At 35.6% G+C, this 8,362-nt stretch overlaps 1 protein-coding gene across 2 annotated transcripts in view; it reads right to left on the bottom strand.

Annotated features, from left to right (window-relative positions):
* Positions 1-4,337: 4,337 nt before the first annotated feature.
* The window catches only part of LOC123524437 (zinc finger Ran-binding domain-containing protein 2-like), a 95,743-nt gene continuing 91,718 nt past the window's right edge, over positions 4,338-8,362 (bottom strand). For both annotated transcript variants that reach the window (XR_008370389.1, XM_045302642.2), the window contains exon 8: positions 4,338-5,723. The gene's annotated coding sequence lies outside the window, so the exon portion shown is untranslated. The remainder of the gene's footprint in view (positions 5,724-8,362) is intronic.

Raw genomic sequence — 8,362 nt, 5'->3', positions numbered from 1 at the left:
AGGACCATGATGGTCCTGAATCGCTCACCTCTTCCCACATGACCCAGTTTTGAGTATGATGTCGTTTTTTCTATTATTTGACATAGTGACCTAGTTTTTGAGCTCATGTGACCCAGTTTTGAACTTGACCTAGATATTATCAAGATAAAACTTCTGACCAATTTTCATGAAGATCCATTGAAAAATATGGTCTCTAAAGAGGTCACAAGGTTTTTCTATTATTTGACCTATTGACCTAGTTTTCGAAGGTAAATGACCCTGTTTTGAACTTTATCTAGATATCATCAAGGTGAACATTCTCACTAATTTTCATGAAGATCTCATGAAAAATATGGCCTCTAGAGAGGTCACAAGGTTTTTCTATTTTTATACCTACTGGCCTAGTTTTTGACCGCACATGACCCAGTTTCGAAACTTGACCTAGATATCATCAAGGTGGACATTCAGATCAATTTTCATGAAGATCCATTGAAAAATATGGCCTCTAGAGAGGTCAAAAGATTTTAATAATTTTAGACCTACTGACCTAGTTTTTGATCGCAGTTGACCCAGTTTCATACCTGACCTAGATATGATCAAGATGAACATTCAGACCAACTTTCATACAGATCCCATGAAAAGTATGTCCTCCAGAGAGGTCACAAGGTTTTTTTATTATTTGCCCTACTGACCTAGTTTTTGAAGGCACGTGACCCAGTTTCGAACTTGACCTAGATATCATCAAGGTGAACATTCTGACTAATTTTTATGAAGATCCATTCACAAGTATGGCCTCTAGAGAGGTCACAAGGTTTTTCTATTTTTAGACCTACTGACCTAGTTTTTGACCGCACATGACCCTGTTTCGAACTTGACCTAGATATCATCAAGATGAACATTCAGACCAACTTTCATACAGATCCCATGAAAAATATCGCCTTTAGAGAGGTCACAAGGTTTTTCTATTATTTGACCTACTGACCTAGTTTTTGATGGCACGTGACCCACTTTCGAACCAGACCTAGATATCATCAAGATGAACATTCAGACCAACCTTCATACAGATCCCATGAAAAATATGGCCTCTTAAGAGGTCACAAGGTTTTTCTATTATTTGACCTACTGACCTAGTTTTTGTCGGCATGTGACCCACTTTCGAACCTGACCTAGATATCATCAAGGTGAACATTCTGACCAATTTTCATGAAGATCTCGTGAAATATATGGCCTCTAGAGAGGTCACAACGTTTTTCTATTTTTAGACCTACTGACCTAGTTTTTGACCGCACGTGACCCAGTTTCGAACTTGACCTAGATATCATCAAGATGAACATTCAGACCAATTTTCATACAGATCCCATGAAAAATATGGCATCTAGAGAGGTCACAAGGTTTTTCTATTATTTGACCTACTGACCTAGATTTTGACCGCACATGACCCAGTTTCGAACTTGACCTAGATATCATCAAGGTGAATGTTCTGACCAATTTTCATGAAGATCTTGTGAAATATATGGCCTCTAGAGAGGTCACAAGGTTTTTCTATTTTTAGACCTACTGACCTAGTTTTTGAAGGCACGTGACCCAGTTTCGAACTTGACCTAGATATCATCAAGGTGAACATTCTGACTAATTTTCATGAAGATCTTTTGAAATATATGGCCTCTAGAGAGGTCACAAGGTTTTTCTATTTTTAGACCTACTGACCTAGTTTTTGACGGCACGTGACCCAGTTTCGAACTTGACCTAGATATTATCAAGATGAACATTCAGACCAACTTTCATAAAGATCCCATGAAAAATGTGACCTCTAGAGTGGTCACAAGCAAAAGTTTACGGACGGACGGACGCACGGACGGACGACGGACACCGCGCGATCACAAAAGCTCACCTTGTCACTTTGTGACAGGTGAGCTAAAAAAAAGGTTACTTCCCTTTGGCTCTAAGCCAATCAGAATGATATATGGTGAAAAAGCATCAAAATTAACCTTAAATTCTAAGTAAATAGGGGGCATAATTCATGAGCAATTGGTGTCAGAGTTATGCACCTTGTGTCACATGATGCTGGTTATAAGGTGGAACATCTATTTTAAGTTTGAATCAAATCCATTTAGTAATAACTGAGATATTGTGAAAATGCATCAAAATTAACCTTAAATTCTAAGTAAAAGGGGGCATAATTCATGAAAAATTGGTGTCAGAGTTATGCACCTTGTGTCACATGATGCGGATGATAAGGTGGAACATCTATTTTAAGTCTGAATCAAATCCATTTAGTGGTAACTGAGATAATAGATTTCGCGATGCGACGGGAACAACAAATCTGACTCCTATATAGCCCCCCCATAATAAATACAATAAGATTTAAGATGATCAAACTGAAAATGTGACCTCTAGTTTTTTTTCTATGATCTGACCTAGTGACCTAGTTTTTGACCTCGGAGTAACAAAGCTTTAATCCTGTCCTAGATTTCCTAGAGACAAACATTTCGACAACATTTCAAAAAGATTAGGTAGAAAATGTGGCCTCTCAAGAGTGTTAAAAAACAAGGTTTTCCCATTACCGAAAACACTCAAATATATAATGCTAGCATGTATATTACACACTCCTGATCTTGTATCAAAATCCTGGGGAAAACATATACATTGGAATATAATACTACCAAAAATCAGTCTGTGAATTATATTTACAATTTACAAAACTACAATCACTCCTTAACCAGTTACGGTCATCTAAAACATACCATAATTATAGGTACATTAAAGGAGAAAATCACTGTCAATTTATGTGTTTGTTTAACAATATATGACCCAATGTATTAATCAGCAAAAATTGGCAGAAAATAAAGAAAAAAAAAGCTGTATTAATTGCATCTTATTTGAACAGACCTGAAAGAAAATAACTTTACTGATTTAACACATAGCCCAGAGCCGCCAAATTTTGCATTTCAGCTGGTTTTAATATTTCTATAATAATTTGTCTTTGTACGACAACTGACCAACATCGTGAACACATGGCAGCTTGAACGATTAATTCATTTTTCCAAGTTAAAAACAGAAAATACCAAATATACCATATATGACCATTGATTCTGTTCAGTTTGTGCTTTCAGACCAAGCAAATGGAAGCACTCTTCAATAGGTGCAAACAAGAGTGCCAGAATGTCACAATATACGCACGTCACAGCAAATAGCACCTGTATTTGTAAATGGAATTTTAATTTTGTGGATGTTTAGTAATTATTGTAATTCTTTTGTTTTTCTAAGTCCACAAAGTGGACAAAGTCTGTGGACGCAGCCCAAGCTGGATTCCCATAATACATCCCATTTTTCAAACGGGCGTATAAAAAAATGTAATTACCAGACAGCTGACAAAAATTCTATATTTACGTGCCGTCAAGCTGGGGAAATATATATGAAGCTCTACTTTGGTGTATATTACACACCCCTTTGTGAAAATGAAAACATGGTAAATAAAGCATAAAATATTCAAGTGTTAACTGTAACTGACCTACTGACCATGTTGTTTTTTATCCCAGATGACCTAGTGGCGAACTTGCTCGAGATTTAACTTGGGGTAATACTCTGACCAAGTTTCAAAAATTGTGACCTTTTAAAGTGTTAACAGTCAAATTGTTGATGACCAACACACGGTGATCACGAAAACTCACCTTGAGCACTTGCTTTTTATCAAATATTCAAGCTAGGTACATCTTTTCATATTGTAAATTAAGAAATTCTTCATAAATTCAAACTGACATGCATGAAAATGTAACTGACAAAAAGATCTTGGAGCAACACATTTTAGTATTTGCTAATATGCAATTCAAATCAAACTGATGGGGTTATACCGAATTGACTCTAAAAGCTTATCTGTTGCTCTGCAATATGAGATATTATATTTCACAGATATTTGATATCTTGACCAGCAAACATTTGTCAAATAGCGCAAATAATGGACTGGCGATTTATATAAAGGGTCCCTGATAATGGACCGGCGATTTATACAAAGGGTCCCTGATGAAGGCTTAACGCCGAAATGTTGGAAGTTAATAATTATCTATGAACAAACGCTACACGTGTTGTTGTTGATTTTTCCTGTTTATAAAGGGTCATGTAATAATTATGGTTACTGTAAACTACACTACTCGTTGCCATCTACAATGTTTAAAGTCAGTTCCTCACATATCTTTTAGATTATGCTCTGGACAGGCAAAGTGATTCATATACTACATGCATATGCTGGCCTTTGTGGGCATAATAAGTGATTTTACAAAGACCAGACTGTAACAGTTGATCTCAGAATCTTGCAGAAGGGGAAGAATATGCCTAAGGAATATCTAGATAGTAGTCTCAAATTCTTCTGAATGATTTTATTTTAATAAAATCTATAAGTCACAGATTTATCTCAAAAGCTGCTTTATTACATCTTGAAACATAAATTTATATAGGTTTGACAGCAGGTCAATAGTTGCTGTCCAAGTTTTGTACAAGCACTGTTAGACCTCTAAATTGTTTTTACTTTATAATTCTCCTCAAGAAGGTCTATAAAATGTTTATACTTTTTACTTGTTAATCCTAGATTGCTCTACATTAAGAACTGTAATACAGTAAATATAGAATGGCTCACCATATCTAGTTTTTAAACCAGTTTTAAACAAGATTTCATTAAGGCAAACATTCAGACCAGATTTCATATAAATGACCTCTAGTGTTATGTTATCAAGATTTTTCTATAATTTGATCTACTAACATATAGGTTATGACCCCAGATGATCTAGTTTCCAATACTTCTTGTCCAGGAATTATATTCTGACCACATAACATTAGGATTGGACAAAAATCGTGACCCTGTTTTGTAAGATTTGACCTAGTGACTAAGTTGCTGACCCAAATGATCAATTTCAAAAATCAACTAATTTCTATAGACAGACCAGGTTTCATGAAAATCTTTTAAAAATTGTTTCATCTGGAGGTTATGTTAACAAAACTTCCTATGATTTGACATCCTTACCTAACTTTTGACCCTAGATGATCAAGCATCATGAAAGATATTATTGATTTTTGTTTTGTTTTGGGTTTAACACCGTTTTTCAACAATATTTCAGTCATGTAACGGCGGGCAGTTAACCTAACCAGTGTTCCTGGATTCTGTACCAGTACAAACCTGTTCTCTGCAAGTAAATGCCAACTTCCCCACATAAATCAGAGGTGGAGGACTAATGATTTCAGATACAATGACGTTTATCAAATAATCACAGAGAACATAAGCCCCGCCCTAGGATCGAACTCGGGACCCAGCAATTCGTAGACCGACGCTCTACCTACTGAGCTAAGCGGGCAGGCTTAAGGATATTATTGAGGCAAGTTATCATTTGTATTGGAGGACAAAAATTTTGACCTCTAAAGTATTAACAGTAAAACTGTCAATGACCAATATTATTGGACAACAAACAGTGTTATAACAAGAGCTCAACTTGAGCACTTTGTGCTAGGGAAAGCTAAAGACTTACAGCTTCTTAATGTTACAATTGTAAAAACATTTCAATGATAATGCTATGTAATGTGCATACAAACTCATCTAGTATTAAATCCATTTCAATTTTTATGGATAATCTTGCTAGTACAAAAAATGTAAACAGTAACTGATCCTGCATATTATTAATTTTCCTGCATGTCAGCTGGCATTTTGGTTTAGGTTCCTTTTTCTTGGTACTTGTATCTCAGCTTGGTGTTTCTACATTCTGCAAACAAAATAAATGATTAAAATCATTTAGTGATTATATAAATTGTTACCCATCTATAATTTTATAAGCAGAACTATTAACAAAAAGGCCATGACAGCAGTAAGTAAGGCGTGAAAAAAAAATTGTTTCCGGTATCCCGACCTACCCTAAATTTTTGGCCCGACCCTAAATGTTTTTATAGCCTTGGAGAATATTTTTTTCAACTTTTTAACTAGAAGTTGCAAAATTGCACTTTTTTATGCTTTGAACATCGTCAGTAATGTTAGAAATCAACTGAATGATGCTCTTAAGGCATAACCCTCTTATTTTTGACACAAAAATAATTTCCATCAAGTCTCACCTGATAAACAAGACGACCATGATGGTCCTGAATCGCTCATCTCTTCCCACACGACCCAGTTTTGAGTATGAAGTCGTTTTTTCTATTATTTGACATAGTGACCTAGTTTTTGAGCTCATGTGACCCAGTTTTGAACTTGATCTAGATATTATCAAGATAAAAATTCTGACCAATTTTCATGAAGATCCATTGAAAAATATGGTCTCTAGACAGGTCACAAGGTTTTTCTATTAACTGACCTATTGACCTAGTTTTGGAAGGTACGTGACCCTGTTTTGTACTTTACCTAGATATCATCAAGGTGAACATTCTCACTAATTTTCATGAAGATCTCATGAAAAATATGGCCTCTAGAGAGGTCACAAGGTTTTTCTATTTTTATACCTACTGGCCTAGTTTTTGACCGCACGTGACCCAGTTTCAAAACTGACCTAGATATCATCAAGGTAAACATTCAGATCAATTTTCATGAAGATCCATTGAAAAATATGGCCTCTAGAGAGGTCAAAAGATTTTAATAATTTTTGAACCAGGTGAGCATCTGCACCCACGTGTTTAATTCTGGAAACTATGAACTGTAAATCTAGTTTTTGATAGCATGTGGCCCACTTTCGAACCTGACCTAGATATCATCAAGATGAACATTCTGACCAATTTTCATGAAGGTCTCATGAAATATATGGCCTCTAGAGAGGTCACAAGGTTTTTCTATTTTTAGACCTACTTACCTAGTTTTTGACCGCACGCGACCCAGTTTTGAACTTAACCTAGATATCATCAAGATGAACATTCAGACCAATTTTAATACAGATCCCATGAAAAATATGGCCTTTAGAGAGGTCACAAAGTATTTCTATTATTTGACCTACTGACCTAGTTTTTGAAGGCACATGACCCAGTTTTGAACTTGACTTAGATATCATCAAGGTGAATGTTCTGACCAATTTTCATGAAGATCTTTTGAAATATATGGCCTCTAGAGAAGTCACAAGGTTTTTCTGTTTTTAGACCTACTGACCTAGTTTTTGACGGCACATGACCCAGTTTCGAACTTGACCTAGATATCATCAAGGTGAACATTCTGACCAATTTTCATGAAGATCTTGTGAAATATATGGCCTCTAGAGAGGTCACAAGGTTTTTCTATTTTTAGACGTACTGACCTAGTTTTTGATGGCACGTGACCCAGTTTCAAACTTTACCTAGATATCATCAAGATGAACATTCTTACTAACTTTCATAAAGATCCCATGAAAAATGTGACCTCTAGAGTGGTCACAAGCAAAAGTTCACAGACGCACGGACGACGCGCGATCACAAAAGCTCACCTTGTCACTTTGTGACAGGTGAGCTAATAAAAAAATTAAAAACAAGAGCACCGCCTTGCGGGTACTGACGCTCATCTGATTTTTTTTTGTGTAATAGAAATATTGTCCTACCCATGATTTTCTAAGTCTAAAAAGGGCCATCATTCTTGCAAAAAGCAGGTTAGAGTTATGTTTCTTGATGTTCAGTGTCCACTTATGATGGTGAAAAACTGTTGCAAGTTTTAAAGCAATAGCTTTGATAGTTTATGAGAAAAGTTGACTTAAACATAATACTCAACCAAGAAAATTATTTTCTAAGTCCAAAAAGGGCAATAATTATTGCAAAAAGCAGGATGGAGTTACGTTGCATGCTGTACAGGGTCAGCTTATGATGGTCAACAAGTGTTGCAAGTTTCAAAGCAAAAGCTTTGATAGTTTAAGAGAAAAAGTTGACCTAAACATAAAACTTAACCAAGAAATCTGATATTTTCTAAGTCCAAAAGGGGCCATAAATCTTGCAAAAAGCAGGATGGAGTTATGTTTCTTGCTGTACAGGGTCAACTTATGATGGTGAACAAGTGTTGCAAGTTTTAAAGCAATAGCTTTGATAGTTTAGGATAAAAGCTGACCTAAACATAAAACTTAACCAAGAAAACTGATTTTCTAAGTCCAAAAGGGGCCATAAATCTTGCAAAAAGCAAGATGGAGTTATGTTTCTTCATGTACAGGGTCTGCTTATGATGGTGAACAAGTATTCCAAGTTTCAAAGCAATAGCTTTGATAGTTTAGGAGAAAAGTTGACCTAAACATAAAACTTAACCAAGAAATCTGATATTTTCTAAGTACAAAAGGGGCCATAAATCTTGCAAAAAGCAAGATGGAGTTATGTTTCTTGCTATACAGGGTCAGCTTATGATGGTGAACAAGTATTCCAAGTTTCAAAGCAATAGCTTTGATAGTTTAGGAGAAAAGCTGACCTAAACATAAAA

Source organism: Mercenaria mercenaria, chromosome 3, assembly GCF_021730395.1.
Source record: "Mercenaria mercenaria strain notata chromosome 3, MADL_Memer_1, whole genome shotgun sequence".
In the NCBI taxonomy this organism is placed as follows: domain Eukaryota; kingdom Metazoa; phylum Mollusca; class Bivalvia; order Venerida; family Veneridae; genus Mercenaria; species Mercenaria mercenaria.
The sequence above is the reverse complement of the archived record's forward strand: the minus strand, read 5'-3'. Positions and strand labels throughout refer to the sequence as shown.